Raw genomic sequence first — 16,287 nt, 5'->3', positions numbered from 1 at the left:
AGCAGCAGAAACAGTAGAATTTGTCACGTAATTCTAATGATATGTACTGTAGTTGAGAATACATGTACTCTAAATGTTGCATATATAAAAAATAAAAAAAGCAAAAAGTTCTCTTGTTTTCAGAATTTATATTTACACTTGTACATGAAAAAAAAGAAAGGAGATTGATATAGTTGGTGTGATGAGATGTTGGCAGGAACCTAGTAAAATGAAAGGAAGAACTTCCTTAAAATGATACTTGTGGGGGACAGTGTCTCATGGTGGGGGGGGGGGGGGCATTGTTTCAACTGACTTTACAGAATACAAAAGATCCATTGCACACCTAATTGTTGATTATATGCCAAACACTATGTTTAAAGTTTTCCATTGTTGGATATTTATACCCCCCGCAAATGAAGTTTGGGGGGGTATATAGGAATCACCTTGTCCGTCTGTCTGTCTAGCTGTCTAGCTGTCCGTCCGTCCGTCTGTCTGTGCAAACATGTCTGGTCCATATCTTTCTTATGGAGGGACATTAAAATCTACTACTCCACACAAAGATTGCCCATGATCTAAGGGTGTGTCATGACCTTGACCCAAGGTCAATTGGGGAACTTCAAGGTCACTGGAAGAAAAATTTTATAATTTGTGTCCGGTCCTTATCTTTCTTATGGATAAAGTTGGTAGGTTCTCATTTCACACAGAGATTGCCTATGACGTTAGGGTGTGTCATGACCTTGACCCAAGGTCATTTGGGGAAGTTTAAGATCACCAGGAGAAAAATTTCATAATGTGTGATACACATTTTTATCATGGAAAAACTTACTTTTGAAAAACCCAGCGGGGGTATTTTGTCCCGTTTGGACAGTTCTAGTTATGATTAAATCCAAGATAACTTACCGAAGAGGATGTGATTTTTTTTAAACCAATATAATTTTTCTCAAGTTTAAAGCCGTGTTTCATAAGTTTTAAAAGAAAAAATCAGAAGGGGGGGGGGGTAAATTTTTTACTTCATTCAAAGTATCTGTGGTTTGCAGTTGCCCATGAATTAAATAAAAAATTATACAAAGTAACAAGTTGAAATGAGTAAAATATTATGAATGTCCTGCTTGTTTTAGTTTCATTTCAGAATTTTTCAAGTTTGGCCAAATCTTGAAAAGGTAAAAGCCACAAGGTTTTGCAATTATTTGACATAGCATTACAAAATGCATTATATTTTTGCAACATCATAAAGATGCAAATTTAAGATGCCAAAAAATTTAGTTCACATTCACATTTAACTCATTACACAGGTTTTATAAAAGAGTAAATAAGTGTAGTTTTGGGAATATTGTTACGTTAAACGCAGCCATTTTGGTTAAAAATCTGGTATTCCTGTCTCCATGGTAACAAATCTTGCATTCCTGTTTCCATAGTAATAGAGAATGGATAGGGAAAATTTTATTTCATATTATTTTCAATCTAGGGGGATAGTTTCAGGAAACTTGAAACATGCCCTGGTTAGTCTACATGTACTTCAAAACTGTCAATTTTACGGAAAGGGGGGGAGGGCATTTTGTGCAGGTGTTCACAGTTCTCCTATCTAAGAACAGATTTACATGTATTAATGCTCTTGGAAATGAGATCTGAATATTCTTACATGACACCTCTCCTAGATATGGACTAATTTTACTGTAAATGACATCAAAACAGGTAGAAAGGAACGTTTCTTTTCTATATGAACTTAATGAAATGTGCATATGTTCCTTGAAATACGGAAATTTTGCAGATTTTTGGGTAATTTTTCATCAGCTTTTTAAAAAAAATATTTAAGTGTCCCATAAATATTTTAATGTGTTTAAACTAACTTATGTACCATCTATACAATGCACTGTTTCCTGAATTTCAAATCAGTGTGCAAAGTATTAAAAAATCGCTTTGAAAAAGGGTCTAAAATGGTAATTTTCTCAATTTGGCAAAATGCCAAAATCCCCAAAGCTAAGCGTTGTTAAGCCATTATGTAGAATTACAGTTTTTAAAAAATTATGTTGTTATACTAGAGAGGAATAATGGTAGTTTTGAAACAAACGTAGATTTTCCCATTCTCTTGTTTCTTTTAAGCTCATTTTTATTCAGTAAAACCTACAAAATCACGTTTTTTGGTCAAATTTAGGAAGAATTTACAGGGGAAACAATAGGTGCTGTTACCATGGCAACAAGACATTTTTCAAAATAAAAAAATTTAAAACCATTAATGATGTGACAATGTGAGTACACACAAAAAGTTTCATAGAAATTGAAAATGTAGCGTGGCCAAGCATTATTGATATTGTTTGATAATTACAGAGAATTGATATTAAAATACTCAATGTCCCGACAATTTGCAAATTTGCAAATCTGGTTCCACTCTTAATCTTGCTCAGTCAAACAGTCATCTTATCATGTTAATTATTGACTCATTCACTGTACTGTATGATTGTACAATTTTCCTTAAAAAAATTAGCAAGCTTCATAAATTACGCATATAAAAAATCAATCATGTTCATTTACTATCATTCCGAACACAAAAGTAAAAGGAGAGAAGTTATATTTATCCATGCAGTACTGTAGGTCATATCTGCAGCAGTGGGGATCGAGATCTTATCTAGGGCTTTATACACATATTAGAAATTCGCAAGCACACAATGCCCGCTGAGTTATCAGTTAGCCTGAGTCAGGTGCACACATATTCGTAAACAAAACAGCTAGCCTAGACATCTTAGGTTTGTTCTCTGCATTCCAATTTGCCTTTAAATTTTACAGTACATCTGATTATTAAACCAATTGCTTTATTGTCTAAAATTACTGTAGCAAAACTGTTTTTGTTTTGTTAAATATTCACCAGAATACCATCATGTTTTCTCATCATACTGCAGACGCTTTGTTAGGAGGGGATTACATGCACGATGTATGAATACATATCGGATTCGGTATGATTATTAAGGTGAAAGATGCTTATATATGAAGAAATTAAAATGACAGACTAAAGTAGAACACAGAACAATTGCATGTTGACTATTGTCAAGAATTATAATTTCTTTAAACTAAGTTTAATGCGGAACTATTTTCTTATTCGCAATGCCCATTTTCCTTGGCGGCTGTTTGTCATTTTCATTTTCTGACCCACTGATTAAGGAGAGTTGATATAATCAACTCCCAAAAACTGTGTACGTTTCACGGGTGTGTGGCAACGCACTTTGAAAAAATTACGCACTTTGAAAAAAATTTTCAAAGTGCGTTAAAATTGGGACAATATCAACGCACTGTGAAAAAATTTTTCAAAATGCGTTAAATTTGGGACCAACTCAACGCACTTTGAAAAAATTTTTCAAAGTGCGTTAAGATTCTACATCAATATAATTCACCATGGAGACACTTAACGCACTTTGAAAAAAAAATCATATTTTAGTCATGGAAAGATTTTATTTGTTATTTTGCTTACTTATCTTTCAAAAAACTAAGCCTAACCCTAACCTCAAAAATGATTTGATTTACTCCTGTCGAAAAGAGGAGGAGACGGGCATAAGATTCCTCAGTCCAAATCTTTATCTTTCCAATATATAGGTGTCGGTAACAAACAGGTGCACACATATTCGTAAACAAAACAGCTAGCCTAGACATCTTAGGTTTGTTTTCTGCATTCCAATTTGCCTTTAAATTTTACAGTACATCTGATTATTAAACCAATTGCTTTATTGTCTAAAATTACTGTAGCAAAACTGTTTTTGTTTTGTTAAATATTCACCAGAATACCATCATGTTTTCTCATCATACTGCAGACGCTTTGTTAGGAGGGGATTACATGCACGATGTATGAATACATATCGGATTCGGTATGATTATTAAGGTGAAAGATGCTTATATATGAAGAAATTAAAATGACAGACTAAAATAGAACACAGAACAATTGCATGTTGACTATTGTCAAGAATTATAATTTCTTTAAACTAAGTTTAATGCGGAACTATTTTCTTATTCGCAATGCCCATTTTCCTTGGCGGCTGTTTGTCATTTTCATTTTCTGACCCACTGATTAAGGAGAGTTGATATAATCAACTCCCAAAAACTGTGTACGTTTCACGGGTGTGTGGCAACGCACTTTGAAAAAATTACGCACTTTGAAAAAATTTTTCAAAGTGCGTTAAAATTGGGACAATATCAACGCACTTTGAAAAATTTTTTCAAAATGCGTTAAATTTGGGACCAACTCAACGCACTTTGAAAAAATTTTTCAAAGTGCGTTAAGATTCTACATCAATATAATTTACCATGGAGACACTTAACGCACTTTGAAAAAAAATCATATTTTAGTCATGGAAAGATTTTATTTGTTATTTTGCTTATTTATCTTTCAAAAAACTAAGCCTAACCCTAACCTCAAAAATGATTTGATTTACTCCTGTCGAAAAGAGGAGGAGACGGGTATAAGAATCCTCAGTCCAAATCTTTATCTTTCCAATACATAGGTGTCGGTAACAAATGGGGGAGGGGAGCAATAAACCTAAAAAGGGTACGCTGCATTTTCAATGATTATACGATGTATATACCTTTCCAAAATAAGTGGGGGGCTTAGCCCCCATCCCCTCCCCTGGCCCTTTGCCCAGTCTCGATGTCTATGCTATACTCAAAGCATTCATATAATTATGTATTTACCTAACAGGTATGACGTTGAAAACTTTCAATAATAAATGAGTTAATTAAAACAGATAAAAACAAGAAATTTTAAGTACAGTAAAACGTATGAGAGAGAAAGAATTTTCATAGTTTTAAACAATCAAATTGGCCCCTTTTTATTATGATAAATGCTAAGTTGCTTGAAGCTGTCCTCTGTTAGTGCCCCCTATACACCTTTACATCTACTTATCAAAGACTAGAATTAAAAACAAAGAAGAAAAGAATTAATGAACTTAAACAATCGTCACTCTTTTTTTCAAGACCCTTTAATTTTCCCTTTAATTTTATCAAAACCTTAAATATTTAAAACGTCAATCTCAGGTCCTACTGTGACTTTATCATGAAAAAATTATCTGTTTTTTATCATACCGATTATTTGAAGGAATATTGATCAATCTTTACATTTTTTTTCAAAGTGCGTTAATATGGTCGATATTAACGCACTTTGAAAAAAAAATATTTTTTTCAAAGTGCGTTAGCTTGGTCCCAAATTTTAACGCACCTTTGAAAATTTTTTTCAAAGTGCGTAATTTTTCAAAGTGCGTTGTAACACGGGTGCGATCAATTTGCTAAACTTTGCACACAATACTTATAATAGCGCGGAGTGACAATACTTGTGAAGGGGTTTTTCTTTCTAATTTTTCTACTCTGAATATAATTATTTTTCTGGATTAAAGTTTTAATATTTTTCATTCATACACTACAAGATGGCCATTTTTCCTAAGTATTAAGAATAAAAGTAAAATTTGTGAGAGTGCAAGGATGTGTCAATCAAACCCATCCAAAAATTTGAAGTTTCAATAACTTTAAGATGAATTAATGTTTTAAATATATTTTTGTGTGAAATGCTATTCAAATATATAATTCGTGATATTATACAGAAAATATTAACTTCAAATCTGTGTCCACGCACCTTTAACCTTTCAATACTAAACTGATTTGTTCTTTTTTCCTAGCCAATGTGCTAAAGTGAGCGATGTGGCCCATGGGCCCCTTGTTGTAGACTTGTATTGAAGTCAGACTTGGAATTTTTTTTTACCAAAATCCACCTTCAAGAAACCTGACATTGACAAGTTTCCAATAATTCACTTTTCATTTGGGAGAACTTAAAAGTTTTCGCTTTAGTATACAAGAAAATGAGTGCATCATTCTTGAGTAGATTACTCAGAGAAGTAACCATGATTTTTCAATATTTTGTACAAAGATGTAATGTCTACCTCAAAAAATAGGGTGTTGCAAAAATTTAGTGATCACCAAACACACTTTCCAATTTTTTAGCTCTTCTAGGCCAAAGGCTCAAAGAGCTAATGCTATGGCAATTTGTGCGGTGTGCGTCGTGCGGTGTACGGTGTGCGTAAACTTTTTAGAATATGGGCCATAACTCAAGAACCCCTTGGTCAATCAAATTTGTCTTGGGGTATCTTTGGCCCAAGGGCTACCATTTATACTAAAATAAGGGCGGGATCCTAAAACAAGGGGATATAATCAGGAAAATAAATCCAAAAGTACCGGTTCTTAAAACATCCTCTTCTCCAGAACCACCAGGCAGATATTCACCAAACTTACATACAAGGGTCAGGATATGTTGAAGATTAAAAATTGTTCAAGGCATGACCCTGGGGCAAAGGGCATGGTCTCAAGGTCACTTCAAAGCTGACCAAAATTTAAAATTAATAAAAACATTGTTATTTTGCTTACTATAAAGACTAGGATCATCAAATCTTGTAAGTTGATGCATCTTAGGACTTCACATCATGTTAACACAAAAGTAGGTCACCGTGACCTTCTTTTTAAATTTTACGGGCTTTCGTTTTCAAATTGATTTGGAGGCATATTTTGGACACTTTAAGACCTTTGATTTGATGCATCTTGGGTCCTAGAACAACGTTAACTTAAAAGTAGGTCACCGTGAACTATTTTTTTTAATTTTACCCCTGGGAGATGATCATGGACTAATTGAATAATTCATGATTTTCCTTGAATTTTTCATGAATTTTATTCATGAAATGTTCATGAAGATCCTATGAACTTATTATTGGACATTTTCAAATCATGAATTTTTATTCATGAAAGAAAATTGATGAATATTCATGAATATTTTTTTTCATGAATATTCATGAAGAGTCATATTCATGAAGATTCATCATTTCAAGAATTGTCAAATAATAAGTTCATTGGATCTTCATGAACTGTTCATGAATGATTTGTAAAAATTTTTCAGGAATGTTCATGAATGAATAAAATTCATGAAATATTCATGAATATTCTTATTTGTAAACAAAAAATGCAATATTATTATTCACGTTTATTCATGAAAATGCATGAAGTCATGCAAAAAACAGTAACAGAATATGTTTTATGACACAACATCTTTAAAGATTTCACAGAATTTTTGTTTGTTTTCCAACCATGGCAAAAAAATCTTTGTTAAAATAGACAATTCTGATAAATCATAATTAATGAATTATGTAGTTCATTCTTGGTAAAATTATGAAAAATTTCAATTCAGACGCGAGTCTTTGCAGAATGTTTAACCTTACTTGGTCAAGGGGAGAGGGGGGGGTCCTTCCTCAGCATATTTCAAAGTGTGTTTTTATACCAGAAATGAACAGTTTTTAATTCCAGTCTAGGAGAGAAGTGTGTTCAGCAACAGGGCAACAGCTTTAAGGGCTTTCAAGCATTTCGAGCAGAGATGGTCAATTCAAAAATTCTTATTCGCTCTTCATGTGGAATTTCCAGAATTTTCTCATTTGGATCCTTTGATTGAATAACATTCATATTTTCATTTCTTTCTTTTTAGCTCTTCTGAGCCAAAGGCTCAAAGAGCTAATGCTATGGCCATTTGTGCGTTGTGCGTAAACTTTTTAGAATATGGGCCATAACTCAAGAACCCCTTGGCCAATCATTGTCAAATTTGTCACAGGGTATTCTTGGCCCAAGGGCTACTATTTATTATAAAACTAGGGTTGGGACCCTTAAACAAAGGGAGATAATCAGGAAAATATATTCAAAAGTACTGGTTCTTGAAAAATCTTCTTCTCCATAACCACCAAGCAGATTTTCACCAAACTTTCATACAAGCATCAGGATACGTTGAAAATTAAAATTTGCTCGGGGAATTACCCTTGGGCAAAGGGCGTGGTCTCAAGGTCACTTCAAAGTTGACCTAAATTTACACTTAATAAAAACGTTTATATTTTGCTTATTATTCAGACTAGGATCATCAAATCTTGTAAGTTAATGCATCTTAGGATTACACATCACGTAAAAAGTAGGTCGCGGTGACCTACTTTTGTAATTTTGCGGGCATTGGTTTTCAAATTGATCTTAAGGCATATTTTGGACACTATAAGGCCTATGATCATCAAACTTTGTCAGTTGATGCATCTTGGGTCTTCCAACAATGATAACTTAAAAGTAGGTCACCGTGACCTACTTTTAAGTTTTATGGCTTATCTTTTTAAAAACATTTAATCCCATTATTTCAGACACTGAGAGATTTAAAAACATCAAATCTTGTAAGTTGGTGCATCTTGGAGCCTCAAAACATATTTTTGAAAAAGTAGGTCATGTTTACCTACTTTTGTAATTATTTTTGCGGGCATTTGTTTTCAAATTGATTTTAAGGCATATTTTGGACACCTTAAGGCCTATGATCATCAAACTTTGTCAGTTGATGCATCTTGGGTCTGCGGAAAACGTCAATAAAAATGTAGGTCACGGTTACCTACTTTCGATATTTTATGACTGTATTTTAGTATCTTAGGTACTTATTGGCTAAGGATCATCAAGCTTTGTCAGTTGATGCTTTTTGGGTTTCCGAAGAATGACGACCAAAAAGTAAGCCACGGTGACCTACTTTTGACATTTTACGGCTATATTTAAGTATCTCAGGTACTTATTGACTTAGAATGGTCAAACTTTGTCAGTTGATTCATCTTGGGTTTTTGGAGAATTTCAACCAAAAAGTAGGTCACGGTGACCTACTTTTGAATATCTAAGGTACTTATCGGCCTAGATTCATCAAACTTTGTCAGTTGATGCTTCTTGGATCTTGGGATACGTTGACCAAAATGTAGGTCATGCTGACCTACTTTCGACATTTTATGACTATATTTTAGTGTCTTAGGTACTTATTGGCTTAGAATCATCATACTTCGTCAGCTAATGCATCTTGTTTTTTCCAGAATGAGGACTAAAAAGTAGGTCACGGTGACCCACTTTTGACATTTTATGGCTATATTTAAGTATCTCTGGTACTTATTGACTTAGAGATCATCGAACTTGGTCAGTTGATGCATCTTGGTTTTTTTGATAATGATGACTAAAAAGTAGGTCACGGTGACCTACTTCAGATATTTTATGGCTAAAATTAAGTATCTCGGGTTCTTATTGGCTTAGAATCAAATTTTGTCAGTTGATGCACCTTTGGTTTTTGGAGAATGTCTACCAAAAAGTAGGTCACAGTGACCTACTTCTGAATATCGCAAGTATGTATTGGCATGGAATCATCAATCTTTGTCAATTAATGCATCATGAGTCCGCAGAAAATTTCAATCAAACAGTAGGTCACTGTGACATACTTATGGTATTTTTTAGCTATATTGAAATATTTTCAGTTCTTACTAGCCAAGAATCATCAAACTTGATCAGTTGATGCATTTTGGGTCTTAGGATACTCAGAGTAGGAGGCTTAAATAGAATTGATAGATTGTACAATTTATCAGAAGAGCGATTCAAGGCCCTTGGGTCTCTTGTTTTTCAAGAGCTCAGATTTTTTTGCAGCCAGTTTCGTGTCCTCTGCTTATCAACATTTGTGAACTGCTTCTCTTTTCCACTCAAGAAGAAAGATTTTTTTGAAAATGATCATGAATGTACAAATTTAAGATTTTTTGTATTTTTTTGCATTTTAGTTTCATTTAGTTTTGCATCATAGGCACTTCCAAATTAAAGCATTCTGAGTGGAATTTAAGCCTATCTTCCTTGGCCGCCATGTTGTAGATCAATCAGGCCTATGTTTTGAGCCTCAATCTATAATTAATGTATGTTACTATGGTTGGATCCCAACTCTAGCAAAATTTGACAAGATTTTCATTTTAAAAAAAGACATAATAATTTTTACAAATAGACAGTAACCTTTTCAATCAGATTTCTGATTCAGTGATTGCTTCCATTTTTTGTAACTCACCAGTAATGAAGTAGATTGATCCTCTAAATGTATATTCTTCCTTCTTTGTATTCTGTTATTTTCTTAAAAGGTTGACAAAGAATGACTACGCAAATTATAGGTCACTTAAATATCGATCCTCCCACTATACAAATTCACACTTCCAACGTCTCGTGCGTTTCAAGTTTGCACCTATTCAAAAATGTAAGGCAGAGCTGAGAAATACGTTAGTTTCGAATTTCCAAGATTTTTGTTTAAAAAAAAATAACAAACTCTATCTGAATAAATTTTCACTGAAAATAAAATTTTTGATATCAATGTAAGTTTTATCAATGAAGATTCGAATTTTTTACGTCATCAATTACATATATGTATTGCATCTTAGTTTCGTATTTTCATGACAAGTATGGCGGCCGCCATAACCGGAGGACATGACATGATAACAACGATCTCTCGGTACTTATATCGCCCTCAGACTGAGTATTCTGTGCTGTGAAGACGTATAAAAGAATTCAGACTACAAAATACGAATGTGGATTATGTCATAGATACTTTACAACCATGCAGTCTGTGCAGTATCATTTACACACGATGCACGGAAAAAGTATGATTTTTAAAGGCATCAAAATTAATATATAACGTTTCGACCCAAGAATAATACGGTACAGTACAGATAAGAGATGTAATTTTTTAGTTGTTAATAAATATATATGTTTTTTTTTTACAAAGATCAAGAAGTTTTTTCTAGAATGTTTCATTTTCTAACAACTTGTGTAAAGTTATATGATAGAGAAAATTCGGTCGATCAAAGTTGTGTCGTGAAAAGCGAGATATTTCAAGCACAGTATGATCAATATAAGTGATTAATCTAAATCATGAAAGAACATAAGTTATCAATTTGAAACTAATTGTTTAGAGATTTCATGATTTATTTTTTCAGATGGTTGGTGAAAGCATGTTTTTAATAATAGCAGGGGCTTGGTCAACAATTGCATCTGCATTCAACAGTTGTATTATGAGAGTAATGAGTGTTTTCTGTCATTTTTTTTTTTAGTCTTCATGAAAATTCATAATTATACCCTGAACTCCACGTTTTTTCTGTCTTGAGACTGAAAATTACCAATATTCATATATATTCATCATTTGTTCATGAACTACATTTTATGAATATATTCATGAATAAAATTCATGAACCATCTTTATGAACCAGTCATGAACCATTCATGAATACATCATGAATGTTCATGAACGATTCATAAAAGTTACTGAAATTATGAATTTCACCTTGCAGGGGAATGGATAATCTTTTCTAAAATATCTAATCCCCTTATTTCAGACACTGAGAGGTTTAGAATCACCAAATCTTGTAAGTTGATGCATCTTAGGGCCTTGAAACACATTCATGAAAAAGTAGGTCACTGTGACCTACTTTTGAATTTTTTGCAGGCATCTGTTTTCAAATTGTTTAAAAGGCATATTTTGAATACTTTCAGACCTATGATCAACAAACTTTGTCAGTTGATGCATTTTGGATCTTCGGAATATGTCAACCAAAAAGTAGGTCACGGTGCTTTATGGCTATATTTAAGTATCTTAGGTACTTATTGGCTTAGAATCATTAAAATTTGTCAGTTGATGCAATTTGGGTTTATGGAGAACGTTGACTTAAAAGTAGGTCACGTGACCTAGTTTTGAATTTTATGGCTATATTTAAGTATCCCGGGTACTTACTGGCCTCAGAAAATTTAAATAAAAAAGTAGGTCACTGTGACATACTTATGATATTTTATAGCCATACTGAAATATCTTAATTTAGCCCTAACTGGCTAAGAATCATCAAACTTTGTCAGTTCGTGCATCTTGGGATACTAAGAGTTAGAGGCTTCAATAGAAGTGATAGATTGTACAATTTATCAGAAGAGCGATTCAAGGCCCTTGGGCCTCTTGTTTTAACTCACCTCAATGAAGTGGGGGGGGGGGGGGCTTAATATGTGATACCATTGGTGTTGGCGTCCTAGGTTGAGTTTTTGGTGCAGTTTTTATGCCTCCGTAAACGAAGTTTCAGGGGTATATAATTTTTGTCATGTCCGTCCTTCTATCTGTCTGTTTGTCCACAAAAACTGTAACCTTGTCCATAACTTTTGATTTAGAGGAGCTATACCTTTCATATTTCTCATGTGTATTTCTTGTGACAAGACCTTATTTTGTGTACCACAAAATTTGACCTTTTGACCTTGACCTTGAAATTTGACCCACTTTATACAAAAATTCCAAGATTTTACTTTTATCTTATCTTTTGAACAGTAGATACCAGAAAATTGTTGAAAGTCTTGAAACAAACATATTGTTTTAGATTAAAGCAAATAAATGACGGAATGAAATTGGGCTCACTTACAGGTGGAATCATGGTGTCTACATACGGGCTGAATCCAAAAATTCTCTCCTCTCCCATTACAGACACAATATCTTCTTCTATTGGGCTTAAAGGTATAATCTCCAATTTTCCACTCCCCGTCTTACAACTTTCTTTCTGGACGGCAGAAGCTCTCTTCTTTGTACCCCTCTTCACATCACCCCACTTCTTTTTAATTTCTTCGACAGTTCTTTTTTGAGAATGAGACAGCATTTACAGATTCAAAAATTTCCACTCACGCTTGCTTTTTCTTTGTATTGTTGATCATGTCACTGAATTTTGAGTTGATGATATCTGAGCCTTCTTTAACTAATATTTCAAGTTCTTTTTCACTAAAGCGCGGTTTCTTTTTTCTATCTTCCATAATTTCAGCGTTAATTGTCAGAATTTCAATGATGTCATTTTTTTAGTCATGACGTCACAATAGGTTCACAGGACAAAAGAGGTATAAAGAGTTCATATATGTTACGCCGAAAACGTTTATTATTTATTGCACAGGACAAAAAGTTTAAGTGTTGGTGTATAAAGAGAATTATACATAAAACTATGTACAAATATATATGTTACGCCGAAAACGTTTATTATTTATTCATTATTTGTAAATAGTCCGTTTTTTCAAAATATTCACTATCGTTGCCATCAATTAGACCATGCCTTTTCACGCATATCAAAGCGGTTTGATGATCAAGACTCATTTCCATTGTTTATTTTATATATTTCCCGGGCGACAATTGATGGCTACATCAATGTTTATTTATTCATTATTTGTAAATAGTCCGTTTTCCAATACCCAACTCCGGCGTTGGTTTCCTCTATAACATTATCCGCGATCACGTGACACCAGACATTCCTTCGTTGTTTACAAATGGCGAGTAGTTGCTTTGCTTCGCTGAAGGTAAATGATTTGCAGAAATATTTATCAGAGCGTGGTATTACTGCGATAAATTTACGGAGAAATAACCTCGTTGAACTATGTGAACCTGTCAAATCACTCAATTTACCTATTGACCCTGATTTTACATGTAAAACTACAGCTCTTGATCTAAGGGAAAAAATGGTAAAACTTCCGATTTCAGATCCATTTGTTGAGTCTTGACAACAACTTCACGTACGATTTCACAGAGAATAAGATATTAACCAATTTTACTTTATTTGACATTTTTATTTACCTTTTACACAAAACATCAAACTATCATAATGATAAAAAAGTTATGGGCTTGTAATTAAATTATGCGAAGATAACAGGTTATTTATAGACGGACTCGTAGAGAGTTTGACTTTCAATAAATGTGGAGACGCTGAAGTCTGTTTGTTTCGAGCAAAAGTTAAACCTACTCAAAAAGAGACGGGGAAGTTTCTAGTATGCCGGTCCCCAGAAGCACGCGATTGCGCATGAGCAGTTATTTCCCTTGACCTTGCTAAGCAGAGTGTAAACAACCGCCATTTTGATGTTAAGCAGAGTGTAAACAACCGCCATTTTGATGTTTGCTTCGGATGCTGAGATAGGAAAGTTCTCTAAGTATGAGAGTAAATAAATTGTTTCACTTACCTTACAAAACGAAATCATCTAGACTGTTGTTTAAGTCGATCGTCTGGAGGGTAATCCGTTGTCTTTTGGGGGATTTGGGTTGATTGTTGGCTGTAGTTAATTGTAGGACGAGCAGATTAGGATTGTAGACTGTTCTTACAAGGTCAAAAAACTTCAGAAATGGATCGGCAGAGTCGTTGAGATATTTCTTTCGTATACAATATTGGCTGAAGTACGTATCATATTAAGATTTTGTCGTTCCACTTACTGGCAGAGATTTTTTGAGTGCCCTCCAGGTAGATTCTATAGTATTGGTATGTGCCCCTGTAACCGGATCGACAAAATTAAGGGAGTGATTTACTTTTAAACGTTCGTAACCCTCCTTATCCAAGATGTCATAGGCTTTCCAACAGTCACTTATTATAGTTGTTCCTGGTAAAATGTTACTTTTAATAATTTCTAAAAGGGTGTCTCTTGTCCTGTCTGCAACTGTTGTAAAAAAGCAACGCTTAGTTTCTCTTTCTATGCCCTCAAAAACCCAGACACCGTCAACTCTTCTTCCCTTATGGAACTTCCGTTTCCCAAATTTTGATTCGTCAATTTCTACAACTTTTCCTGGGCCTCCTATTTTCTCTGAATCCTTCTCTAATATGCAGGTACACACTTCCCGTGAATAGTTAAACCAGTCTACGACAGTCTGACACGCTATGTCTAACTCATGACGGACGAAAGATTCGCTGGCCTTGTATACCCAAAAGTATGTAATTAGAACTACTTTTTCCAATGTTAATTTGTGATTTTCAAACCAGCTTCCTATTCTTATAGATACCTTTTTGTGGCACTGTTTGTTGGAACATCTCCACACATGTTGATCACTCGAATAACTTAAATCTTTCCTTAGTCCAAATTTTCCCGATCCACACTTACCACAAATAAGTCCTTCCAGATCAATTAGAACACACAATTCAATCAACCAGCGAATCAAAGTTGTCAGATCAAAACATTTCATATAAATATCTTTCAATTTCAATGGCATGTTTACAAACACAGCTGATTTTTTGACGTCACAGCAAAGCTGACGTATTTCATTAATATTCATGAAGTCATGTGAAACAATTCCTGAACAACGAACGCGAGTCTAAATGAACAACTAAAACGCTACAGATTTTGTTTTGGTTTTATTTTTAAAGCTGACATGAACTCTTAAAAAGGCATCAGTTTTCATCTTTGTACGACTTAATACATTCCTGTACGCCCTTGTCCGCCGTGTTTCTTCAATTCCGCCATATTTAATCAAAGATTTTTGGCCACCTAGCTGTACCTGCAATATATAGCCTTGTAGAATTGTTTCGCTCGAGTGATTTTCTAGCCTGGCTGTCGACATGTACACATCTCCGATAGCATTGTTTGTAGAAGTCCATAAACTGACCAAATACACGTTTGAAAAGTGAGAATTCAACAAAAAAAAAAATAGAAGTATACCGAGAATTAAATTGTTTTTGAATGCATTTTGCTGCAATATAGAAAATACACTAACACAGAATACATTCATGTACAGCAAAAATCCATGCAGGTCGAGAAAACGCGTCAAACGCAGTAATAAAACATTTACCTGAATACTGCTATCGTTACAGGGATGTGCACGTGTCGAAAGAATTATCCTATTTTACTTTTATTGAAAAATGCATCTCAGAAGTCATGTAATCCATTGCTAACTCAACAGTAAAAGATGCTTGGACACACGTGGCCCATGCCGATCATTTTATTTGGTCAGGGAAAATATCAAAATTTGAAAGCTCAGTGGGGTTGATTGAAAAAAAAATGCAAGTAATTTTTTTTTTTCAAAAATAAACATTACTCTTGTCTGTAAATGTTGTAAATAATATTTATGATTACATGGTTTAGCTTCATTAAATTTATAATAAGGCATCATTATTACGAATCATTAACTTTTTGAAGATATTTTCCTGTGATAGGAGGTGGGGGTGTAATAAAACATGCATATTAACACTCTCTTGGCTTTATTAGACCTAATATAATTTGATTAAAAGTTATTTATAATTTTATGCACAATGAAAGAAAAAGTGAGCAAGTTCACATACCCCACGCTCCCCCAAAAGTCGAAGTGCTGAAATTCCCAGAAAAAATAAAGGAATCGTAATTTCCTTGTAATATGCACATCTCGTATACACATTGTGTCCTAAATATCTGCAAAGTTTGACGAAATTGTGTGCAGCGGTTTATGAGGAATTGCGCTGACAAACTGCTCATCTCTATTCAAGATATGACCAAAATCTAAATGTAAAATTGCAGAAATTTCCGAAAAAGTAAAGAATTCGGAATTTCCTAGTGATGTGCAAATCTAAACACACATTGTCTCCTATAAATATCTGCAAAGTTCGACAAAACTCTGTGCAGTGGTTTATGAGAAGTTGCGCTGACCAAAAAAATAAGGGATTGACTGACGGATGAAAAACATTATACCTCACGCAACTTGTTGCAAGTTTG

Source organism: Saccostrea cucullata, unplaced genomic scaffold, assembly GCF_032062105.1.
Source record: "Saccostrea cucullata isolate Sc308-1 unplaced genomic scaffold, CSIRO_AGI_Scuc_v1 ctg2202, whole genome shotgun sequence".
Classification (NCBI taxonomy): Eukaryota; Metazoa; Mollusca; class Bivalvia; order Ostreida; family Ostreidae; genus Saccostrea; species Saccostrea cuccullata.
Note: the sequence above shows the minus strand (reverse complement) of the source record.